The 16,409-nt window shown below is 43.5% G+C and overlaps 1 long non-coding RNA gene across 1 annotated transcript; it reads left to right on the forward strand.

Annotated features, from left to right (window-relative positions):
* Nucleotides 1-686: 686 nt before the first annotated feature.
* Nucleotides 687-16,035, forward strand: LOC111153648. The gene is made up of 5 exons (XR_002641020.1): nt 687-1,656; nt 1,766-1,952; nt 2,048-2,260; nt 14,929-15,068; nt 16,011-16,035. It is a non-coding gene; the product is annotated as an uncharacterized LOC111153648 (long non-coding RNA).
* The last annotated feature ends 374 nt before the right edge of the window (nt 16,036-16,409 follow it).

Below are 16,409 nucleotides of genomic sequence, written 5' to 3' on the forward strand. Positions count from 1 at the left end.
GGAAAGAAGAAAGAATTCAACTAGATACCCATTTGTTAGCCCAACATTGGAAGGGATCAGCCTTTGATTGGTGAGCAAATCAATACCAATACCACTATCCTTCATATCTTCATATCCAGCCTGCCCCCAAAGATTTTCTTGGAACCCACAAGAAGGTTAATTGAAAAGATAAATCTGCTTTGGAAAGCATTTGCCTTTTAAACAGAGATGGAGTTTGGGGAAGTGCCATGTAGACATTTATCATTCTACAAATCATACTTATTGTCCGTGATCCGAAACCTGGAGCAGGTTATGATGGTTAAGTAATGTCCGCAGTCTTGCTCTTTGGGGTGATCATTACCACACTGCCTTGGGTCTTTTAGGCCTAAAGTGCGTGTGTTGCTTCTATGTATCTGAGTAGTTAATTTTGGAGGCAACCATGTTGCAGATCTGATCTCCATCCTCCGACAGATAAGGCCTGGATTGCTCTCCTTTTTATACTTCATTGTTCACACTTTCTTCCCCATCTCCCACCAGCCCTCCCACCATTTCTATTTAAGGAAGATATTTATTATATATGTAGATTTCTCCCAAAAGATCTACCTATGCCACACGCACACGCACACGCACACGCACACATACCCACAGTCCATGTGCACATCTCTTTTTTTTTTCTTGACTAGGTCACTGCTGAAAAAAAAAAATCTGAGTATGACAGAAGCTGGTAACAGAGAGGAGAAGGATGGTACTTTTTGGTTGCTGAAGTTTACAATTAATTTTCGCCATAATAAGTTGACTGTTGGGGAACTGTGCTTCCCTGTGAATTGCACACTTCAGCTGTGTCCCTGGCTCTGGTCACCCACAGAGAGAGTAATTATCCACATAAGGAAATGCCTAAAAACAAAGAATAATTAGAAGTAGTCTTTCAGAAGCATGCTCGTTTGTGAAACTGGTGGGTCACATTCGTTTTAGAAGCACATCAACTGGGATATGGTCTGAGCCTGTGATTAGAGCACTCGTTCATTCAACCAGCAAACATTTACTGAGAGCCGGCCACATGCTGGACACTGTCCTAGGTGCTGGCGAGGTACTCCTAAGCAAAGAGAAATATGAGCCCTGATGGTAAATTTAAGAACTGGTTTTCCCCCAAACAGAAGCTCTGATTTTTCATTTTTGCCAGTGTAAATATGAAAATTCAGAGTGTCAATACTTCCACCATAACCAGTTTCAAGCTACCCGTGTTCCTCATTGCCTGGCACATAGAAACCGGCAACCATCATTATAGTCCTATCTTGATCCTAATTAGCATCGTTGGGCTTGCTGTAACAACATAAAAAGAAACTCATGACCTACAGGGGAAGTCTAAGATGTACTCAGAGGTGTGTGTGGAGAAGAGTCTGAAAATGCACACTGGGTGTGGTACGATAACCTCAGAAAGAAATAGGACATTGCTCTTTCCTTTTTACTGAAAATCTGTAAAATGCAATTTTCATTAGTATGCATTTTTTAAGTTTTAAAGAAAGAATTTACAGTGTCCAAGTGGAACAAGCATCGCTTTCACATGATCTGGACCCAAGAGTGACCAAATGCCGAGGGGATGCGAGCCAGTTGTTAGGAGAGAGTCCTGTAGCCACGATATGTGAATCATTGCTCAAGGACTGTTCAGTTGTTTTCCTGGTGAGAAGCGACTTAAACTACTGGCAGAAGATAAATATCCCAGTTGCTGTAGGAAGAAAACCACCCCCACACTAGCTTAAGCTGGTGATTGTGTTTATTTCACTCACAGGTTTGCAGTTTGGGTGGAGCATGGGGGGCGAACATTGTGTCCCTTCTACTGAAGCCAGTCTACAGGGCTTCCGGTGGACTGAAGAAGTAGAAGACAGTGGATGCTGGGTGTGGGCCGGGGCTGCCGTGGGACTGTGGCTGCAGCATCTCCCTGTGGCCCCTCCAGGTGGTCGGCTTGTCTCCCAAAGGTGAGTGTCCCAGAAGAGAGCCAGGTTCAAGCTCTATCAACTTTTATGCCCTAACCTTAGAAGTCCCACAACATCTTCTCTCCACATTCTCTTAGGGTGGTCACAAAGCATCACCCAGGCCAAGAAATGGAAAATGAGACTCTACCTCTCTTGGTTGGCAAGAGTGCATGGAACTGGAATACCGATGGGGCCATTTTCAGAAAAGACAACCTGCTCCAAGAATTTCTCTCCTTTTCGATGTCATCAGCACCCCCAGCTGCAGAGAAAACATGGAAGTTAGGCAGGTGGTCTCCATTGTCCAGTGGAATGTGAGTACTGCACCTTAACACCAAAAGAATGCTTTGTAAAAGCTATAAATTCTTACCTGGGAAACCCAGCAGATGTTAGCATTGTGTTCCCCATGTCTAGCGCAGCCATGGTTTTTAAATTAATTTCCATGTCAACTGTCAGATTTGTCTTAACTGCAAAGCAAATGGACTCCTTACAGAGATGGTGGGAGTCTGTCTACCTTTGTTGGGTTGGACTCTGAGTTTGTATTTTTGTCTCTAAGCTTACTTCTCAAATGCAAACTAAGAGCACAGAAAGGAGATTCATGAAAATGAATGTTTTTCAAAGGAATGTTAGATGTTCCTCTTAATGCATATAGGTGTCCTTATTTCCTGCCAGCCACAGGATATACCAGGCCATGGTGAGCTCAATATGGTCCTCAGAAGTCCAGTGCTTTCCTCCTATTATTTACTTATTAAGGTTTGAGTCCGTTCATTCATTTGTACCCACAGTGTCCCTTGGTTCCCACTGGAGCATGCATAAATAGAACATAGTAACAGAAAAATACCAAAGATGTACAGATTACCCATACAGTAGCACTTAGAGAACTGTCAGAAAATACCCAATTAAGGCAGTCTACTAGATTTGAGTCTTTCTTTATGGTATGAATTGGTCACCCCAAACCAGTTGTAAATTAGACGTGCAGGGATTCTCATTTGTAGAGATATTATTGCTGGAAGTTTGTACTTCTTTGAACATACCCAAGTTCTTGCCTTATTTCAGAAGATGAGGTCACTGTAGCGGAAGTCTCAAAAGCCAAGCTCCTTTGCCAATTGACTATTCATGGCTGGATAAATCAAATTGAATTTGAACAAAATTCTCTCCCCAAATACCTTCTCGTTCAGGATGAAGACAACCGTGGGACATTTAAGACAATATTTTGATTCTCAGAAATTTGTTGAAATTTTGAGCAGTCCTTTCCTCCCGTAACGGCAGTGCCAAAAGAGCAAAATGAGTCAACTGACTGCCATTATTGTCCCTGCTTCAATGGAATTCAAATATTGTGTCTCCAAATATTTCTGTTCCTGATAATCCTTATAAGGAATATTTGCTGGTAATCCCGAGCTCAGACAGTCTGTCTGGTGGCTCTTCACTTTGACAGCTTTCATACAGCTCATTCTTGGGGCTCACTTCTGCTTCCCAAAGATGCAGGCCAATAGGAGCCGAAGGAATATAGACTCTGTAGGGATTCCCCTTCGGATCCTGGGAATCAGCCGAGCCTTGGGATCGATTAACCTAGGTCATTTGCTAACTCCTGAAATTTTTGTGAAGAAGTTTGCCTTGATAGAGGTTCCTGTGGCTCGGGGCAAAACAGTGTTACAATTCCATTTCTATCCTTGGTAAACATTTTACAGTAGAAACTCAGGAATACACTGCAATTTTATATATTGACTCACTTTGTAGTAGAAGCTACAGCTTTGAAAAAGAGATGGGGAAAGGCATTCTAGTTCATAAATCTCATCCTTTCCCTCTTGAGCTTTGTGTTTGGGCTGAATTTTTTTTTTTTTTTTTAATATTTAAATGTTCAATGTAATGCTGGTAATGATTATCATTACTTGCTAGATTTTTTTAGATTTCCCAGGCCCCTCCAGCTGGAACTCATGAAATAAAGAATTACAAACTGAAGTGGCAATTACTGGATAGAACCACAAAGAATAAATAAGGTTTCCAGGGCGCCTGGGTGACTCAGTTGGTTGGGCATCTGCCTCGGCTCAGGTCATGATCCCAGGGTCCTGGGATTCAGCCCCGTGCCAGGCTCTCTGCTCAGTGGTAAGCCTGCTTCTCCATCTGCTGCTCCCCTGGCTTGTACATGCTCACTCACATGTAAATAAATGAACTCTTTTAAAAAAGGTTTCCACCGGTAGAAGAGCAGATAAAAGATATCTCCAGGTAGAAGGAACATAAGAAAGGCACAAATGCCTTAGTTGTTTGGCACACTCACGGATGGGGAATAGATCAGTGTAACCAGGACCAGATCCAATATACATGGGAGGTATCGGTGGCTTGAAATATTCAGTCCTCGGCGATGGAGGCAAAGAACTCTATCTTACGTTCTGTTTCCTATTGTCTGGAGTGGCTTTTTGGAGAAATGCATTAAGATGGATTCTGAGGTTGCATCTGGCTTTGAGACTGATTAGGGCTCAGAAGATGGGACAACAGTATCAGCCACATATTTTCTCTTTTATACCCTCTTTTTTTTTTTAAGATTTTATTTATTTATTTGACAGACAGAGATCACAAGTAGGCAGAGAAGCAGGCAGAGAGAGAAGGGGAAGCAGGCTCCCTGTTGAGCAGAGAACCCGATGCAGGGCTCGATCCCAGGACCCTGGGATCATGACCTGAGCCGAAGGCAGAGGCTTTAACCCACTGAGCCACCCAGCCGCCCTCTTTCATACCCTCTCTCAATTTGTCCTGCACTTGATTCTTGTTGGGCTATCTTTGACAAGGGAGTTTTGCTTCTGTTTGCCATCTGAACCCTGTTGGTAAACTGAGGCAGGACTGCTGGAACCTATGAGCTGGTGAGAACCGGGTAAAATACAACACAGTGTTCACCTCGGATCTTCTGAATGAGTGATCCAGCCAAAGGAATGACTGATTAACTATTAATCTGGTTAGTTGTTTGGATGTCCATTTAAAAGCTGTGGGGCACAGGCATATTGTTTTTTTCCAGAAGAAAAAGAGTTAAAGTAGAAATTAGATCCTAGTTCAGTGTTTACCAAGGAAGTGCACATTATCAGAGCAAAGCACCTGATTATACATGTAATCTTTGTTGGTGACAGTTTTTCAATTTAGTAGTTTTTCAGAAACCAAATACTTCCCAAGCTTCTAAGGAATGTAAACATGTATTTACCTACTCTAAGTTGTAATTTACGTGAAGCCTCTTGTTGTTGTTCCCGTTTATATTTACGCCTGATAATCTCATTGGGACACAATATATATAGGCTTTTCATTAGTATCACTTAAAGATTTCGTATCTAATTGGCATGTTCAACTCTAGGACTTTCTCGGGGGCCACACCTTAGCACTCTAAAATCAGGATGTGTACATCGTAATATCTGAAAACCTCTCCCATAGCATTTCTTGTCCGTTCCAACTCTCACCTCCCGCTCCCTCCCCCTGCTACTAGTTATTAGTTCTATGCTGTTTCTGGGCCATTTTAGAATTGAGGAAACAGGGAGACTGCACACCCGACGGATGGATAACCCTTAATGATGTTGCAAAAACGGGAGAATAAGAACGTGACAGCTAAGACGGAAGATGTGTCCCCCTTCCTCTTCGTTTTGAATGTGGCTCTATGTATGACTGGCAGCTGGAAGTTTGACAGGACTCTCCCACCGTGTCTTAAGGTTCTGGATATATCTTTCATGTCCCTTCAAATACTTAATTTCTAACATTCTAAAATTATCTTGGTTTAGTAAGATAATAAGGTAAATTGGTTATTGGTGCTGGAGTGAACAATTTTACTTCTACCTGGAGATTAAGTTCCAAAACTTACAGTGTCCATCCACAGGGAATGGGAAAGGTTTTCCCGTTCAGCCCAGGCTTTGAGAATGGGGCATAGTCCTCTAAGAACATTCTCCTTGCTTCAAGTCTCCTGTTGGGCTCGGTCATGCCCCATGGTGATGCTTATGGCAAGCTCTTAAACATTTCCTGCCCAATGATTTGGACCTTAAAATAGCAGTCTTCCAGCCAACTTAAATCTTCTAGTTGCCACAGACAGGTAAGTTGTGTAAGGCTCAGCAAAGCACGAGAGATACTAGGGGGTCAGACCGCAGTTCAAGCCTCAATATTACCAGCTTTTAGATTTGGGACCTGTCTGGTCACTGCACAGCTCTAAGCCTTAGTCACTGAGTCAAGCCATGCAGAAAATAATCAGTGTAAATGAGGTTTACACATTTGGAACGTGTCAGCAGCAGCCTCGGTGCTGGGCATATAGCACTAAACAGACTTTGTTCCGACTCCTTCTGAATGCTGCTCAGGAGAAGATACAAGGAAGAGTTGCCAGAGGGAGAGCCCAGGCTTGGTAATGGGGTACCCTGGGTAGGTGAACCTTTAGGAGAAAATCCTTCAAGGCTGAGACAGGAGTCATTATGAGTGCCTAAACTTTCTTTCCTGCAAAATGGGGACACACCTGCCTTGGGTTATAATGAGGAAATAGACATGAACATAACATCCCAAAGCTGTGCCCAACAGTTCACTATTGGATCAGAAAACATACATTGAATAGTGACCATCCTAAGCAGTGGGGATTAAAAAATGAGTAGGGGGGCTGTCCCCATCCTCCTGGGTCGCAGAGGCAGGTAGTTGAGGCCTGGCTCACTGGGCTGCCCTATTCCTGCTCTCACCCCACGTGCCTGTTCCCGTGTCTCAAGATCACCTGCTTAGGGAGGCCAGGAACACTTCTCTCTAGTTCACTAGTGCACGTTCATGGCTTCGCAGTTCCTAGTGGACCTTTGCTACTGGCCCTATGCCCTAGAGCAGGTGCAGCTTGCACCCTGCCTTATCCCCTCTCCCTTACCTGTCCATCTCCTGCTTGTCCAACTTTCAACAGCCAAACCTTGCACTTACCTGCCTGCTGGTCTTCTCTGGCTAGCACGGGCCACTCAGGCCATACCGGAGGGAGGGAGCCGTAGAGTGCGGGGAAACTAAGTCCCCCCCCCCCATGGCTCCGCATCCTCTGCCCTCTGAGGAATGAGTTCTAGTTACCCCATGACAATAACTCAATTGATAATTTACCCTACAATGGCTGATTTGCCTTATCTACTTGCCCCACTTCCTTACCAGTGATTTCAGGGCCCCCCCCCCCCCCGCACCTTTTCCCAAATAAACCACTTACATTGGAATCATTGCCTAAATGGATATCTAAATTGAAATGTTCACTGAGCATCCAAATCCTTATCTTATATATGAATGATCCTGCTGCCTATAAAGCGCCCATCGCTCATGATAGGAACTGAAAAGGTCATGTACACTTGCAGCCACCAGTGGGGACATGACCTGTACTGTGCTAATTAGACACATCCAATCCACTCCCTTAAATGGGAAGCCTGTGTCATGAAGGAGGAAATGCCCGGACTGGATTCTGGGAACAGACAGTAGTAGAGACAACAACGTGAGTGGGAGTTTTCAGCATCCAGCGTTGGTGGCACACGTGGTGCCTCCCTCCCCTCCACCGTCCCTGCCCCGCCCCCGCCATGCCTAGAGCATGACTTCATTGAGCAGTTCCCCTGGGATGTTTCTGAGCACTGCTCTTTCCCTTGTACTCTCAGAACCTCTCCTCCTTTTGTCCTTTCAGAAATTCTTTGATCTCTCCAGTATCTTTTATGACAAATGCCTTTCCTGCCAACATGTCAGGTTTGTTCCAGAAGATAAAGCCAGGAACACAGTCCTCTACCTCTTGCAAACAGATGGGATTTAGTACAGAAGGGGATAGGAAAGCCAAGCAGGGAGCAATGAGGTAACCCACAGATCACGGACACCTGGAGGCTGTCGTCACCCCTGGGGCTGGAGGGACCGTGGAGGGAGGGAGGGAGGGCATTGTCTGGCAGGAGCTAGAACCACACGGAGGGGGCTGCCAGGCGAGGTCACTGGTTGGGGTCCAGGACCTGAAGCTCCATAGGAAGTGGGGCAGAGAGAGTGGAAAAAGCATCTGGTTTTTCTTCCTTTCCCTCCTTCCAGTTTTATACCATTCCACCCAAAAGTTGAAAGTAACCAGATGCTAGAGGGCAAGGGAACCTAGAATACAGAACAGGGAAAGAGCCAGAACTAGACCAGAATGCCAACAGGCAGCTGACCTGCACAAGTAATGGGAGCTCCCATAATTTTTGGCTGAATGAACAATGAGAATAACCAAGGAGAGGGCTGGGACCAGAACCCCGTGTTATACCAACTCTTAAAGGATGGGGGAATTAGACGATTGCCTCTAAAGAGACGCGGTCAGAGAGCTAGGAGGAAAGTGAGGCAGGAATCGTGTCCCAGATGCCAGAGCTCCGAAGCCATCCTATCTGCCAGACTCCTAACTGGATTTCCACCAAACAGACCTCTGAATTATTCATTGAGTCTAGACAGGAGACTCAGAGTGCTTATCCGTGAGCTTTGGGTATCATCGCTTCCAATCCAGGCTATTCCCTGGGTAACTGGAGTTATTAAGCGAGAATAACAGTGCCTGCCAACTTTCACTGGGCAAGGTGAGAAGCAATGCATAATGGAGATTTTTAAATACTTGGCAAGAGAGAGAAACATGTCGCAGCAGGAACCTTAATTGATAAAGTAGAGACAAGTGCATTCACTCACACAGTTGGAAATGACGGGACTGTCTTACATGACTTCCATGAATCGATGGATTGCAACATCTTTGTTAGCAGCAGCGCAGAAGAGAAAACAAAGCTCTGTGCTTGGGATTTATGAGAAGGAACATGGTATAACAGAGCATCAATTTCAGATTCAGGAGAACCTCATTCTAATCTCACCTTCACTGCTCGTTAGCCTTGTGATCTGAAACATATTTTCAACTAAGCTTCAGTCTCTTCATGTTTAAAATTGATTCTGTGCTGGGCATTGTGCTGGAATACTAACTTGCCCACATGATGGCCACTTCATAAATATTTGTTCCCATCCTCGATCTCCTTTTCTTTTTTACCATAGCACTAGTGTAAGAATGAAAAGATAAGAAAGTAAACTAAAATTCTTTCTACAAAAAATGGCTGTAATGAATCAGGTTTATGGGGAAATGCTTAAAGGAATTAAAAACCAAATCTCAGCCCTCCTGCTTATGGTTGAAAACACCAAAATCCATGGTATTATTCATCCAAGGCCACTTACTCAGAATCTCAGATGGTCTTAAATTTATCCATATGGATTTTGCTTCTTAAAAATAATCGTCATCTCCCATGGCTGCTGTAAAATGTGTGTTCACATATTTTGAGTGGGATTTCATTTTTAGGGGGTGCCTTGGTGTTTCTGCGACCCAAGTAAGGGGTTCCCAAGCCTTTATCACATGGCTTCTTCTTGACACAGCTGGAAGTATGATCGCCTCAAGGCCCATCATAAAGAAGCAGGGCCTCTGCTATGGGCCAGCAGCACCAAGAAGTGTTGCCAAGATACAGTACAAAGCACCAGACCCCCAGGTCTCCCTCTGGGGTTCTGGAACAGCAGTCTTTGGCTCAGCTGTGGAAATTTCAGTTTGTTCATTGAAATCCAAACACACCTGTCCCCTGGACAGGAAAAGGCCTAATAAAGGGACTTCCTCCTTGTTGACTAGTCTTGGGAGTTTTATTCAGCCCTTAAAGGCGGTGTGGGGGCTGAGTACCACGACGCAGCCTGGCCTGGGAGGGAAGCAAGCCCCAGAGGTGGTCACTGAGATTGGAAAGTACCAGCCAGCATAGATACTTAGGGGCTGCAATGAGGGCACTCAGAGCTTGCTTTACCTTTGAAACATCAGATGGAACTCATACAAAATCAGGTCGCCCTTAAATTTCATCCTTGTGTGGACAACCTGTATGCCTTCTCTGTCATTCTGCAGCCTGGTCTTTGGCACAATGCCTTTGATCTATTTAATTTCAGAACATGACAGGGATGTTTATTCCTATGTCAGTCATAGGCCTTTAAATCTCATACTTGTCATGACTTTTAGAAAATAGGATTTCTAACCAAAATTTATTATTATTAAAGGAATGGCTATAGTATCAAGCCAAACTTAACCCATGTCCTGGGTGGTGGGGATCAAAAAAAAGGTTCTCCCCCATTATTTTTTTTAAGGCTAAGTTGCCCCAGCAGGCCCCTTTCCAGATAGAAAAAAAAAGTTTTTCCTGGGTAAGGGAGACTCATGTCCTGGGACTGTGGAATGAAATGGTCACAGAGGATAGCTTTTCTCTCGGATTGTTCCCCAGCCATGCAAACTCGGTGTATAGGGCTAACGGAACCTAACCTTGGGGCCCCGGTCAGAAGTCAGAGCTCTCGAATGACTATAAAAGCACCTGATGCTCCTGTGTTGCCTTTTAAAATTTTTTTAAAACTTTATTCATTATTTGTTACCACTGGCCATAGTTAACCATATCCTGTTCTTTGAGGAGCCACGTAAACATATTTAGCCCTTCATTTTAAAATTTATTTCCATATTCTAAAGAGAATGCTACCTCTGCTCATGTTCTATTATGGTAGATGATATGTCTCCTCTGTTTACCGTCCTTCTGATTTGTCACATGACAATTATAATATCTGTATCCTCTGACAGCGGAATGGTCACTGTTGAGCCAAGGAACCTATTACCATGTTTCCCTTCTTGTCCAGTTATTATTTTCCCTAGAGCTGAGAATTTGGCCATTTTTTTAAAAACGCCTCTAGTTTTCTCCGTACGTGCTAAGTCTTTCCAGTGCCTCCAATAGCGTAATACTCAAGGCATTGTTTTTTTTTGTTTTCAGCACATTAAGTATAATAATTGACTTAATTTTCACAGGAGCTCGGTGAGGTAGGTACGTTATGGATCCATTTCCTCACTGGGGAGTGTGAAGCACAGAGGGTAACTGACTAGCCTGGTGAGACCCTAAATGGCAGGCAGGACTGGAAGCGGGACAGTTGTGCCTCCTGCAGCCCCTCCCAAGCTCAAGCAACACCGCCCTTGGTGTAACTTTCTACACTAGCAAATCCACCAGATAATCAGTAGGAAACATTTCGGAAGGCTCTTTCTGCTGTGCATCCTGTCACCTGGTTTCGCCTGGCTCGCGTGCTGTCTACCCCTCCACCCACGGGTCCTACTCACCCAGGGGATTTCCTTCTCCCTCTCCTGGATGGATTCCTGGTTTTCTGGGTAGCATTCCTTCTTTCTTGGTTTACCTTAGAGCTTTGGGGGAAGCCATCCTTTAGAAGGCTTCTCAGACTTTTTAGGTCTTAAATATTTTTTAAAGAAAGTTTGCATTCTGCCTAGAGAGCCCTGGGTACAGTGTTCACAGCCATTTTTACTCTCAATCATTTAGATGTGACCCGTATTTTTTCTATTATTGAAACTTAAAATGATGGTGGATCTTCTCTTGTGCATTGTGCTGGGTGCTCCGCTGTCCTTCAGGTCCAGAAAATATCCTTGTGGTAGTTCCCTTGACTTTTCTCTTCCAAACCCTATTGGTTGGATGTTGGGCCCCCTGGTTTGGCCTTCTGGTTTCCTCTATTTTTTCCGCATTTTTAACGTAATTTTAGCTCTCCTATTTAAATTTCTAAGAACACTTTCTTATCTTAATAATAATCTCAGCCTACTAGCCTCCTGACCTTGTTTGGAGAATAGCTAACTTACCTCTGTGAGGTCCTTAAATACAGCTTAATTAGACTTTCCTTCTGAGTTTCCTCTCTTCCTTTCTTGTTTTGAGGTCCCTTACTTTTATGTTGGAGGCTTTCTTCAAATGTCAAGTAATTCTCAGCTTTCTCTTAAGATTTTAACAGTCAGACACATAAATGCTGATTGCAAGGTCTGTGTAGTTGGACATGGCTTGCCAACTGCCCAGTAATTGGATAAAGATTTTTTATCTCTAGGCACATGAGGTATTTCTTTGTGTAGCATTATATTGAAATTCAGTGTTCGATGTGGGGGTTCCTAAAACCCATTCGGCTATTTCTGCCACGTGGACTCTACATCCCTGTCATATTGCTTAGCCACTGTCTTCTCCTTTTCTGTCCCCATTGCTAAATTCTTAGAATTTTAATGGAGAGCAGTTTGGTTCCTGCTGACCCCTGTCCTCAGTGCCCTCCTCTTTCTACCCCTAATCAGCATCACAGTTTTCCTAAATGAAGGTAGTTCTAGCAAAAAGAATTACTGTTAAATCTGTGCCAAAAACCCAAACATCAACTATGGAGTGAAAAACTCTAATATTTCTGTGATAGCTACGGATAAACTCGTCTTCTGGACTGATGCCAACTTACATGTAACTCTTGTTTCCTTACAACGTGTAATTATTGCATTTAGATCCATTCCACTTATTAAGATTATTACATTTATCTTGAAGTACATTAATCTCCTTGTTGCAGTGGCTCTGCTAAGACTGTGTGTTTATTTATCTTCCCGATGAGTGTGCTTCAGATTTTCTATGTATGAGAAGTCCTGTCTATCGACTTTTGATGGAACTCTCTAGACCTCTTGGCAAACTTATTGTTAAGGGCTCCTTCCCAAGCCCTTAAGTGCTATAGAAACATAATGGTTGTGGATATACCTGGACCTTATCCATGATTTCCTTTACATGGAATCCAACTCTTGATTTCCTGCCCTTACACTGGATTGTTTCCTGCTTCTTGAAGCTTCCCTAGATGCTACTTCCTTCTCTGGTCCCTGTACTCAACTTGACCTCTGATATAAGACTGCTTCGGGATCCTGAGCTCTCCCCTTCTCTTCTCTACTAAGTCTCTCCAGGGGATGCCATCCAGCCCATAGTTTTATGCTCATCACTCCCAGATACTTATCATTCACTATGTTATATCCCTCGGACCCGACTCTAGTTTCCGGCTTAACAGTGTCACATGTTTGGCATGACCAGTACCAAACTTTTGAGGTACTACCATCTGCACACACACTAACTATCCCTTATATACCTCTTTCTTCCCATTTTGGAAAATGATGCCAACATCCAACCAGTTGTTCAAGCCACAAATCTGACAATTATCCTCGATTCTTCTCTTTCACTCAACTCACAAAAGCCATTTATCTGCACAGTATTGATTCTACTCCAGCAAACACCTTGAATCTGTCCACTTCTTTGCATTTCTAGGACTCTTGCCTTACACAAAGACATCATAGTTCTCCTAGACTACGACATAGGCTTCGCTTCTTACCTGGTATTTTTGTGTCCAGTCTTGCACATAACGATGATAGTAAGCTTTTTCTCAGATCATAAATTGGTTTAAAATCTTCCAAAATCTCTGTGTCTAAATCACCATCCATCCTCTAGCTGGTTTCTCACAACCCCAAGCACATTCCCTCTCTGGAGTCTTTATACTAGCTCTTCTGCCTAGAATGAGTTCTGGTCATTCATACATGGCTTAGTCTTCCTTGTGTTCTCATCTAAAATGTCACCTCCTCAGAGCATCTTTCCCCAGGCACCCTCCCCCTGGGTACCCAATCATCATCTTTCCCATCAGCCTATTTTAATTCTGTGGATAACACTTACCACTATCTGGTATATTTTTATGTGTTTATTTTCTGTTCATTGCGCCTGCCAGAATGTAAATTCCTTAAGAGCAATGACCTTATCGCTCAACTTAGGTGGATTAAAGGCACTTTAGAAGTGAGAAAACCAGAGAGAAAGGCAACTTGCCAGAGATCATGTAGATAACAGGCTATTTGTCCTATCGCTTCAAATGTGTTCATTGTCTTAATGACCCCTACTACAGCCCATAGCTACTATTTTTAATTGTACTGTTGGTTCCACCACTTTGAGCAGTTTATTTTCTTATTCTAGGCTTTTACCTTAATCAGCATTATCCCACTTGAGGGTTCTGTGACCAGAAGCCAATGATGTGTTCTGTCATTGGTCATCTTTATCCTGAGGCAGTTACAAGCTTGGTTTATCAACTTTGAGAACTTTCTTTTTGGCCCTTCTTTCCTGTTGACCCACTAGAAACCCACCTTCTTGCCAAACCACATACTTAATAGTGTTCATGCATAGGATGGAATTGTAAATCCACAGGGTGATTATGGTTTGGTGGAAAGAGCTTTGGGGAAACTGGGCTTTTCATCTCTTTCTGTTAACCAGGAGCTATCTGCTCTTAAGGGAGCCGTTCACACTCCCAGCTTCAATTTCGTTGCCTGTCCAGCTCTGCCACGAGCAGAGGAACATTAGAACAACAGTCCATTCTCACTCTCTCCCACCCATCTGTTTGGAATAATACATAGGAACATTCACTTCCCAGGGATTAAGTGAATTCATAAATAATCCAGTTAGTTGGATTAAGTGAACTCATGAATATAAAAATATTTTGCTGAGGATAAGATGTACTACAGGTGTGGGGGATTAAATGTAAGGGACTGCTCGCAGGAATCAGTTCCTAATGCTTTCAGTATATGGCCCTCAGTAAGCATGATTGTTTCAAGTCCCCATTAGAAGCCAGACTTTCAGAACAATTGTCTTCCTATCCTGTGCACTTTTGAATAATGCTTTTTCTTAATGCAAGTGTTGTATACACAGTAACCAGTCCAAGTGGTAGAAAATGAAAACTGAAAGTTTGCTCTCACCTCAAACCCAAGTATAATGCCCAGACCCAAACAGTTATACTTAACCTAATAATAGCTCAGAACTTGACAATGAGTCCGCCATTGTTACAAGCTCTTTACAGATGAACTCCATTGGACGCTCTCAACAACCCTATGGCTCAGGGATTCCTGTGACCCTGGTTGTATGTATGAGCAAACTGAGTCACAGGGACGAGAAGCTGTTTGCTCAGGGTCACACAGCTACACACAGTCATGGGTGCTCACACAGCCTGGCTTCCAAGTTCATACTCCGAGGCACCTTTCCAAACAAGTATATGGAGTACCTATGGTACATTCCATTGTATAATGTATCCTGCTAAGATTTTTACAATCTCTTAAATTTTTCAGTGTTCAAAATGAAGTACAAAACATAGGAAACTTGGGCCACCCTGGACAACCTAGTGCTCTCGTGTTTGTCTACAGCTTACATTTCTGTAAGTGGAAAGCGGAAACAAAGGATGTGTATACTGAATGTCTCAGGCAATAACCATCAGGCTGCCTTCCATGCTGAAGAGCAATGATCACCTGGGGTCTGCAGACCCCCAGAGTCACGGAGAGGACATGTGAGTTTTATGTGCCTCTGTTTTTTTCTCTAATTGCTTTTTAAATCTGAGTGCTCTGCTGTTTGACAAGGGATTTTACCACGCAGTAAACACAACTCTCTGGGAAAAGCTTCTCCTATTCCCGTGGGCTGATGTCTCTGCTCCTTGGCAGGGGGGTGAGTTGCCATCGGTGACCTCTCTGCTTCTGCTGCCTGGTACCTTGAGGCTCTGGAAAAATTACTGTGAGGCTATTCACCTTGGCTCAGCCTGAGATCTACTCTGACGGATTTATTGGCTCTTAAACCTTTACTCAAGCAGAACCTCTAAACCAATATACGGTTTCACTCACTTGCACTCCAGGGAGAGAGAGTGTGGTGAGAAGGGGGAGCAAAGTCCACCCCTCTCTGACCCCCTTGCAAACTTCTTAGGAAATGGAATTCATCATTTCTTTCCAGTTTGGGTTCCTTTTTTTAACCAGAGTTTTTCTCAGTCCATTGGTATGTGGGAATTCATTGGTGAAAGGAAAAGTAGTAAGATCATTCAGTCAACCACTATCCATTAGCTGTTTTTAAAGGAAAACATTGAATGAGAAACTTGCAGTCTTCCCCAGCTTTTGTAGGAATGGAGGATGGAGGAAATGGCAACCATTTAAACACGAGGGAATTTAGAGCATAAAGGAAGACCATCGAAGGAAGATCACCAGTAGTGTTATCCCTATTTTCCTACTAAAGCTTAGAAAGGATTTAAATGACTCAGCCCAACTTACTCAGAAAGGGTTGTAGCCATAGTTCCAACTCTGGTTCCTGTTTCCAAGTCCTATATCCTCTACTGCACTCGTTGGTGGTCTCCAAACCAAATGCTTTCCAATTCCATGTACTAAATACTGCTTTCCTAACTTCTGTGTGCTACAGACACAGGAGCATGCTGGGTGAAATCTAATGAAACTGTTTTACATATTGGCAGGGAATAAAGTGAGGGAGAGAGAGACCAAGAAATGGAGACACAGATCTCTTATGTGCTAAAAACAAAGAAGAACCTCATAACCGATGTGGTAAGTACAGAGGTTGAGGCCAGAACAGAGGCTGTAAGACATGACCACAGAACCTAACAGCTATGGGCTGGGGTTTTTTACACATGGCCCTTGGGCGTAAGGAAAGTAAAGAGTTGAAACTGAAATTGACACATAGAGCTACAACCAAGGAAGACCTGCCCCCACTCCGTTAAGGGACAGGAAAGTATTGCTCACTTACTAAAGCTACTGGCAAATTTCTCACTGATCAGATATCTGGGTGGGGAAAATTTCCCACAATAAATGGCAATTTAAAAAATCTCTTCTATGCGTAGGTGTAGCATGCAAATTTT

The sequence above is a fragment of the Enhydra lutris genome, unplaced genomic scaffold (assembly GCF_002288905.1).
Source record: "Enhydra lutris kenyoni isolate GAN:26980312 unplaced genomic scaffold, ASM228890v2 scaffoldscaffold33, whole genome shotgun sequence".
In the NCBI taxonomy this organism is placed as follows: Eukaryota; Metazoa; Chordata; class Mammalia; order Carnivora; family Mustelidae; genus Enhydra; species Enhydra lutris.